An 8,238-nucleotide genomic window follows, 5' to 3' on the forward strand; every position below is an offset into this window, starting at 1 on the left:
AAGTAGCTGGGATTACAGGCATGTTCTGCCATGCCAAGCTAATTTTGTATTTTTAGTAGAGACAGGATTTCACCATGTTGGTCAGGCTGGTCTCGAACTCCTGACCTTAAGTGATCCACCCACCTCTGCCTCTCAAAGTGCTGGGATTATAGATGTGAGCCACTGTACCCAGCTACCTGAGTAATCTTTTAACTCTGTGGTCCTTTTTACTTTACTATTTAATGTGTACTGAAAAAACATATATATATATATATATATGGAAGACTATATTTCCCTTTTACATATATTTAAGTTTTTAAAAAGTTTTTAAAAAGTTTATTTTGATAAAAATATTAAAAGTCTATACAAGCGATAGTCAGATAGTGCCAGTAATACAATAAATTCTTATGTGTGAAAAACATTTTTAGCATGTTAGCACACTAAACTTGGTGACACAAATCTCTTCATCACAATGTTATCTTTTAGTAGTTTCTACTTGGTTTCCAGTTTATGGAAAAATAAGGTCTACTGTATTAGCTAGACTCAGTATTAGTATCAAATATAACATCAATATCCAGAATGTGGTTTATATTAATTTACAAAGAAAACACTTCATCTGTCTATTGGATTTGCCATTTTCAAATCTTTTGAAATGGGTTTACATAGTTAAAAACAGAATCAGAAATTATGGATTTAAAGATTGGTGTGTTGAAGACAGAAAAATAAATTGATCTATTAAAATCAACACAATGCTTGAATTTTCACATTCAGATCTTAACTTCAAAAAAGGTTGAGTATTGTTTCTGCAAAGGAAGTGATTTAACCACATGCTAGGAAAAGCCTGAAATAGGTAATTATTTTAAAATAGCCAATAGTGGAAATTCCTTTTAAAGTCAACAGGAAATTCATTAAACATGAATATATACTAAGGGCAGAAATAAGACCATTAAGTCTAGAAATACAGGAAACTATTTTTTTTTTTGAAGTAGTCTAAATTTCATTGTGAAGGACAGTTGTGTCTTTTCTTTTTGTAGGTTTTTTTTTTTTTTTCTGGAGGGGAAGAATACAAAAATTTTTAACTTCAAAGATCAACATGTCTGAACATATATCCTAGACAGTACATAGATAAGGTTTTTATTATTAAAACATTACTGAATTTTGCAAATTTTAGGCAAAATATTAAAATTTTTGCTTATGTTATTTCCATTTAAATTGAAGATTGCCCATATTCACATATTAGAAGATGAGTGTTGAGGGATTATGTGTAGAAAATCCACATATATTTAGATTTTATGATGCAGCATCTATTTTGAAAGTCTGTGTTTTTTTAAACAAAACATGTTTCTCAGAAAACAAGTTTATATGTTGCACTACATTGCTGTATGCCAAATGCATACATTTTAAAAAATACCAAGAGTCAAAGTGCTGTATGAACTTCTGTCTAGACACAGGAAGGAAGGTCTGATACCAGGTGACTGATACTCACAGAGACAGGTGAAAATATTTCTTTCAAGTTGGAGAGGACTATTTCATCAGTGAATATTATTTCCATGTAAAGATGCACCAAATACATATCTATTGCCAAGAAAGTTAAAGTCAATTGTATATATAAGGAGTGAAGATTCACTACTGTAGTATTTTTTATGTTAATTATACTTCAAAACATGTTATGAATTGGTTCAGGGATAGCTACCTTTCCTTTAAAAATATGTCCAGAAAATACCATATAAGTTTAGAAATGCTAATAAACCATGGTTCTCTACCAGCATGGTGCTGCTCCTTAGGAGACATTTGGCATCAGCTGGGATGGTCCTCCCAGGGGACATTTGGCAGTAACTAGGAGCACTTTTACCTCCCAGGGACATTTGAAAACATCTGGAGATATTTTTCATTATCACAACTAGGGGAACTGTGCTGGCATCTAGTCAGTAGATGTCAGGGATGTTGCTTAACATGCTACAAAGCAAGGACCTCTCCCTTGACAACAAAGAGTTATCTTTTCCAAAATGTCAAGATTGCCAAGGATGGGAAACCCTGAGCTAAACTTATCACCATCAAACATACTCCAAAATGTTAAGCTCAAAGATAGAAGAAAGTAAAAAGGGCAAAAAAGATCAAATGAAAGAAAGAATAGGACAAAAAAAGAGCTCTGAATCAATGAAATAAAAGCTAAAGTATTCCAGTAAGTATTTAAAGGCTAATATGAGAATGCAATATGGAGTCATGCTGTAGTAATGGTCACACACATACACAATGCCTGTGGGCAAACCTGGCAAATAACCATAAGATAAAACAGTTCCTATTTCGAAAGCTATATTTGTGGCTTGTTGATGAATGAACTGACTTAACACAATTATTTTATACTCTCATGGTCATGTTTCCCATTCTTATGAGGTACTAGCAGTGGTAGCTGGCTGGGTAGATTTGTCTATATACTAAAGAGTGACCATCAGTTGTAAAAGCAAATCTCTTTATTTCCAAAGTATGTTGACCTCCTCCAACCCAAGTTAAAAGAATATATACTACGATTCCATCTTTAAATGTATTAACATCAAGATGTACATGTCTGAAAATGGTCGAAATTTTGTACTGGAATAATGCATACTAAACTATTAACAATTTTTATCTCTAAGGGACATGGGTCTAAGGGGGGCATGAAGGTAAACATTCATATTTTGCTCTGTCTTGTGTTTGAGTCTTTTATAATGAGAATGCATTCATGTATAATAATTTTTATTTTTACGAAGAATAAGTTTTCCCAAAAGCCAGATGCAAAAATTCTGCTATTGCTTATTAACATTTAATCCAAATATCTTGCTTTGTATAATACAGAAATTGTTCAGTAGTTATAATAACAGTTTTAATCATGTTTCCGATAAAAAATATTGCTAAAGGAATTCTACAGAGTTGATTCCATAGATATAAAAACAAATATCACTCATAAATTAAATACAGTATTTGATGCAGGGCAGGCAAGCCTCCAAATTGGGGCTTAGCTCAGGACAGTTCTTGACTTTGTCCAGGAAAGAAATCAAAGGCACGACAATGGTAGGAGCCTCTATTAAAGCAGCAGTGTATAACAGAAGCAGAAGTACTGCTCCTTGCAGAGCAGGGCTACGCCATAAACAGTGCACCTAGAATAGCAGCTAAATAGCAGTTCTGCAGTCATATTTATACCCACTTTTAATTACATGCAAATTAAGGGGCAGATTACACAGAAACTTCTAGAGAACGGGTAATAATTCCTGGGTTGTTGGGTCTTTCTCATGGAAAGCGGCAATAACTTGGGTGTAACTTACAGTAACTCATCATGCCAATGATAAACTGATACGGTACACTAGTGGACATGTCTTATGGAAAGCTGTTTCTGCCACTTTCTTGCTTTAGCTAGTCCTCAATTTGGTCCGGTGTCCCTCCCTTCTCTAGTGTTGAGTCCCACCTTCTGCCTCATATTGAGCTACATTTCCATATATGCAGTTTATTGGAAAAAAAAAAAAAGAACAAATGAATACCATCAGTACACCATTGTTACTACTGGGAATTTTACTGACATTTTTGTTATCTGTCTGAAAATTAATCAACTGATAACAACAGCACATATAGGCAAGTTAAAAGTACTTAGAAATTCTCCTAGTAGTTATAAAAAAATTATATACCCTCTGAAATGGATCCCATAAATGTTTTATAACTTTTATAAGACTTACTGTCATTCATTAAAATAACATATATAGTGATAGTCAACAGTTAAAAAAATGCTATGAATTTTCTCCATTCTGCTTTATTTAATTCTGAGCAGGAATAACTGCCCTTTGCTAGATAACGATTGATTTTCCTCATTTATTAACATATCATTTTATGGAGTAAAAATGAATTAGAAGGAAATCAGTTATTTCGTCCAACTAAGATTAGGCAGATATCCAAGCTTTTTCACTCATCAATTAGGGCAATTTACAATAAATATCCAAGTGAAATTTTGGCTGACACTAAAGATTAGCTTGCCAAGGTATAAAAAATGAACAATGAAAAACTGGAAAATAAAATGCTGGGATCATAAAATCAATCTACTTACAGAACTATAGTTTTACTCTCAGGAAAACTTTTCTCATTTCATCTAATATCATTTTCGATCCACTATACATATGCCACAATATATGTAAAAAAGAGTAACATAAGCCTACTAATCCACTTAATAGCATATTTTAAAACACACTGTAAATACACATATATTTATAAATATATTTTGTTTTAAGTTATATAGTCATGATTTTGTATATTATTATATATTATAAATGAAATCTATGTCTTCCCCAACTTTCCAAGGAAAGCTATCCATTAACATGGCATCACCAAATAAATAAAAAACATGTATACCTGTATTTCCTATATTCTACCAGTAAGTGGCCTTTTCAACACATAAGCATTTGACAGATTGTACTGTAATCTGAAAAAATAAACATAAAACAGTATAAAAGATATGAGGTAAATCTATGTAATCATTCCAACAGACAAAAACATGCAAATCAGGTTATTATTAAATTATACTAAATATATTTCTCTCCAGTTGCCACTGCTTCTTAGGCTCCCCAAATCATCAATCAAAATGCCAGTTGACTAGACTGTGTCAACTATCACTGCACTCCCAGTATATCTTGTAAAGATGTTTTGTATTTCATTCGGTCGAAAACTGCAATTCAATCTGAAAAGAACAATGTTTTTAGGATTAAAGTCCTCACCTACATCTGTACATATGTAAAATCTTAGGAAACAAAATGAGCCATGAAAAATTATGTCATTCCTTCCTATGGAATGAGATGAGATAGTAAAGTGGCTGAGGCCAGATTGTGCGGGCTATGTACGTCATGGGGGAGAGTGTGGCTGTTTTCTGCTAATGTCTCTGAGATAAAAACTGATTTTACAAAGTAGTAGCACTCAGGTAATAGAAGAAGGGTTAATGTGCAGGTGTGGCCCTGCCCCAATTCATTATCTAATGTTTGCATCTTTCTCACAGTTCTTCCCAAGGCAATTTTAATATAGGCATTTTCAATGAGTTATGTTTTCTTTAAAGGAAATGAGATCTTGAATTTACTGTTTCTTCATTCACTCATCAAATATTTGAAAGTCTACTGTGCCTGACACTGTTACAGGTTTTGGGTTCCTAGGAATATAAACAAATAAATGCATAGCAATCTCTGCTTTTATGGGGATTCTATTCTGTGGGTAAGAAATATAAGAATAGCAAATCATTACCTGATATAGTATATTAGGTGATAAGTACTACTGAGAACATTAAAATAGGATTAATGGGAAATACCATGGTATTTTAAATATGGAGGTAAGGGTAGGCTTTTCAGGAAATAACTTCTGAGGAAAAAGCAGAAGGAGGTGAAAAGTGAGGGATAGGGACAGCTGGGGAGGAGCACTCAGGGTGGTGTGTGAACAGTGAACAATGAGGTCAGAAAGGAATCACGAGACCATACCATGTGGGACTTCCCAAGTAATTACTCTTCCTTTATGTGACATGGAAGCCAATGGAAGGTTTTGAGTAGAGAAGTGACATAATGTAGGATCTGGGACACTCAAATGGAGAAAATGTACAGAAGTGAGTGCTGCAGCTGTCCTGAAAAAATCTGCCACAAAGCAAACAATATAGTGGACAAAAAGTCAAAAAAGTATAAAAGGCCATAAAGAAGGTAGATGCTAGCCAAAGAGATTGTAATTCTTCAAATATATTAGAAATTTCTTGTCACAGGATGAAACTTATCAGTTTTATCTGCATTTGCAAAAACAGAAAATAAGTTGTAGAAAGGAGTCTTTCTAGCTTTCTCTGTTGTATCAGGCATGCAAGTAAAAAGAGACCTATGCTTTCTCTTCAGAGCAATAAATACAATTTCATTCTAACTGTAGATCAACTATCATGGCTTTTTCTTTTACCTTTTACCCTAAATGGTAATTGCTATCATTACAACTATTTATTTTTATCTTTCATAGCAGGTGTTTCCTCATATCCTGTTTCTTCTTGGTGTTTCTTATATTCATTAACTTATAGTAGCTTCCCTTAATCTACAGTTTTGCTTTCTGTGGCTCAGTTACCCTCAATCAATCACAGTCTGAAAATACTAAGATATTTTGAGAGTGAGCATTCATGTAATTTTTATTTCAATAAATTGCCATAATTGTTCTATTTTGTTATTAATTATTGCTGGTAATACCTTACTGTGCCTAATTTATTAATTAAACTTTATCATAGATTGGTATGTATAGGAAAAAACATGGTATAGGTCTATACAGGGTTATACACTATCTGCGGTTTCAGGCATCCACTGGAGATCTTAAAACACATCTCCTGAGGATGAAAGGGGTCTACTATATTCATTAATCCAAGAAACCTTTATGATTAAATACAGAAAATTCAAAGTTCTGAAACAAAGACATTGGGAAACAGACTCTGACAGGCCATAATATAGAGAGAAAAATATCACAATATATCAGTCTTCCCTTATCTGCTGGGGATACATCTCAAGACCTTCCCGCAGAGGCCTGAAACCAAAAACAATACCAAATCCTACATTGACTATGTTTTCTCCTATACATATGTATGATAAAGCTTAGTTTATAAATTAGGCACAGTAAGAGATTAACAATAACTAATATAAAAGAACAATTAGAACAACATACTATAATAGAAGTTAACATGCATTGCAGCCATAACTTTTGCAGTTTGAATTGAGATAGCAAAATTAGCATGAGTTTCTTTTCCTTCATTACAATTTCACAGATTGAAGATTAGCTTTCACCACAGATCTCAGCAATCTCAGCATATGATTTTTTTCTCCTTTCCTTATTAAGTTGAGAAAGTTCACGTTTTCACTTACAGGAAGCACTTTAAGGCTTATTCTTGACATAGGAAAATTCCCAACATCACTACTCTGTGCTTTGGTGCCACTATTAAGTAAAATAAGGGTTACCTGATCACAAGTGCTGCTATACCAAGATAGCAGATCTGATAACAAGATGGCTACTAAGTGGCTAATGGGTGGGAAGTACAGACAGCACGGATGGCTAGACAAAAGGATGATTCAAAAGTGGGGAACGGTGTGGGGTTTTATCACGCTACTCAGAACAGTGTGCAATTTAAAACAAGAATCATTTATTTCTGGATTTTTCCATTTAATATTTTCCAGCCACGATTGACCAGAGATAACTGAAACTGCAGAAAACAAAACCATTGTTAAGGGGAGACTACTGTAATGTATTTAAAGGGTATATAAAAAAGTTTAGTGGGACTGGCAACAGCATGGTATAATCTACTTGGTCTGTGGAGCCAAAGGAGGTTTTGCAAAGTTAATTTTATTAAAAAGTTGTAGTTGGTAAAAGCACAAGTTATGGGGGACTACAAATTTGGCTGAGGTCTACATCCTAGCTGTGTGACCTTGGGCAAGTTATTCAAACTATTCATGCCTTAAATCCCTGTAGTGAAAAAAAAAAAAAAGATAATTAAAGTATTTACCTCTTAGGTTTATTTTGAGAATTAAGGGATTTAATACATGGGAAAAGTGCTTGGAACATCTCAGACATGAAAAGCACTATTAAATAGTAGCTACTTTAACAATTTATGCTAAACTTTGAATAATGGTTAGTGTTTTTCAAAAAGTTAACAGGGAGTATGGTGGCTCACACCTGTAATCACAGCACTTTGGGAGGCTGAGATTGCTGAGATCCACAGTGAAAACAAATCTTCAACCCATGAAATTGTAACAAAGGAAAAAGTAGTAGCTGTTAAATAGTAGTTACTTTAATAATTTATGCTAAACTTTGAATAACGGTTACTATTTTTCAAAAAGTGCACAGGGGTATGGTGGCTCACACCTGTAACAGCACTTTGGGTGACCAAGACAAAAGGATTACTTGAACTCAACAGTTTGACACCAGCCAAGAGACCATAGTGTGACCTAGTCTCTACTAAAAATTTTTTTTAAAAGCCAGGGTGTGTTGGATCACGCCTGTAATCCCAGCACTTTGGGAGGCTAAGGTGGACAGATCACTTGAGGTCAGGAGTTCGAGACCAGACTGGCCAACATGGTGAAACCCTGTCTCAAGTAAAATACAAAACAAATTAGCCAGGCATGGTGTGTGCACCTGTAATCCCAACTAATGAAGAGGCTAAGGCAGGAGAATCCCTTGAACCCAGTAGGCAAAGGTTGCAGTGAGCCAACACTGCACTACTACACTCAAGCCTGGGCAACAGAGCAAGACTCCATC

General features: G+C 34.2%; 1 protein-coding gene across 18 annotated transcripts in view; it reads right to left on the minus strand.

Moving 5' to 3' along the window:
* The window catches only part of GULP1 (GULP PTB domain containing engulfment adaptor 1), a 288,807-nt gene that overhangs the window by 258,186 nt on the left and 22,383 nt on the right, over positions 1-8,238 (minus strand). Inside the window, exon 2 of one of the 18 annotated variants that reach the window (XM_037744479.1) lies at positions 3,419-3,421. The exons of the other annotated variants lie outside the window; for them this stretch is intronic. The gene's annotated coding sequence lies outside the window, so the exon portion shown is untranslated. The remainder of the gene's footprint in view (positions 1-3,418; positions 3,422-8,238) is intronic. 18 annotated transcript variants of the gene reach the window in all.

Source organism: Cebus imitator, unplaced genomic scaffold (assembly GCF_001604975.1).
Source record: "Cebus imitator isolate Cc_AM_T3 unplaced genomic scaffold, Cebus_imitator-1.0 Scaffold176, whole genome shotgun sequence".
Classification (NCBI taxonomy): Eukaryota; Metazoa; Chordata; class Mammalia; order Primates; family Cebidae; genus Cebus; species Cebus imitator.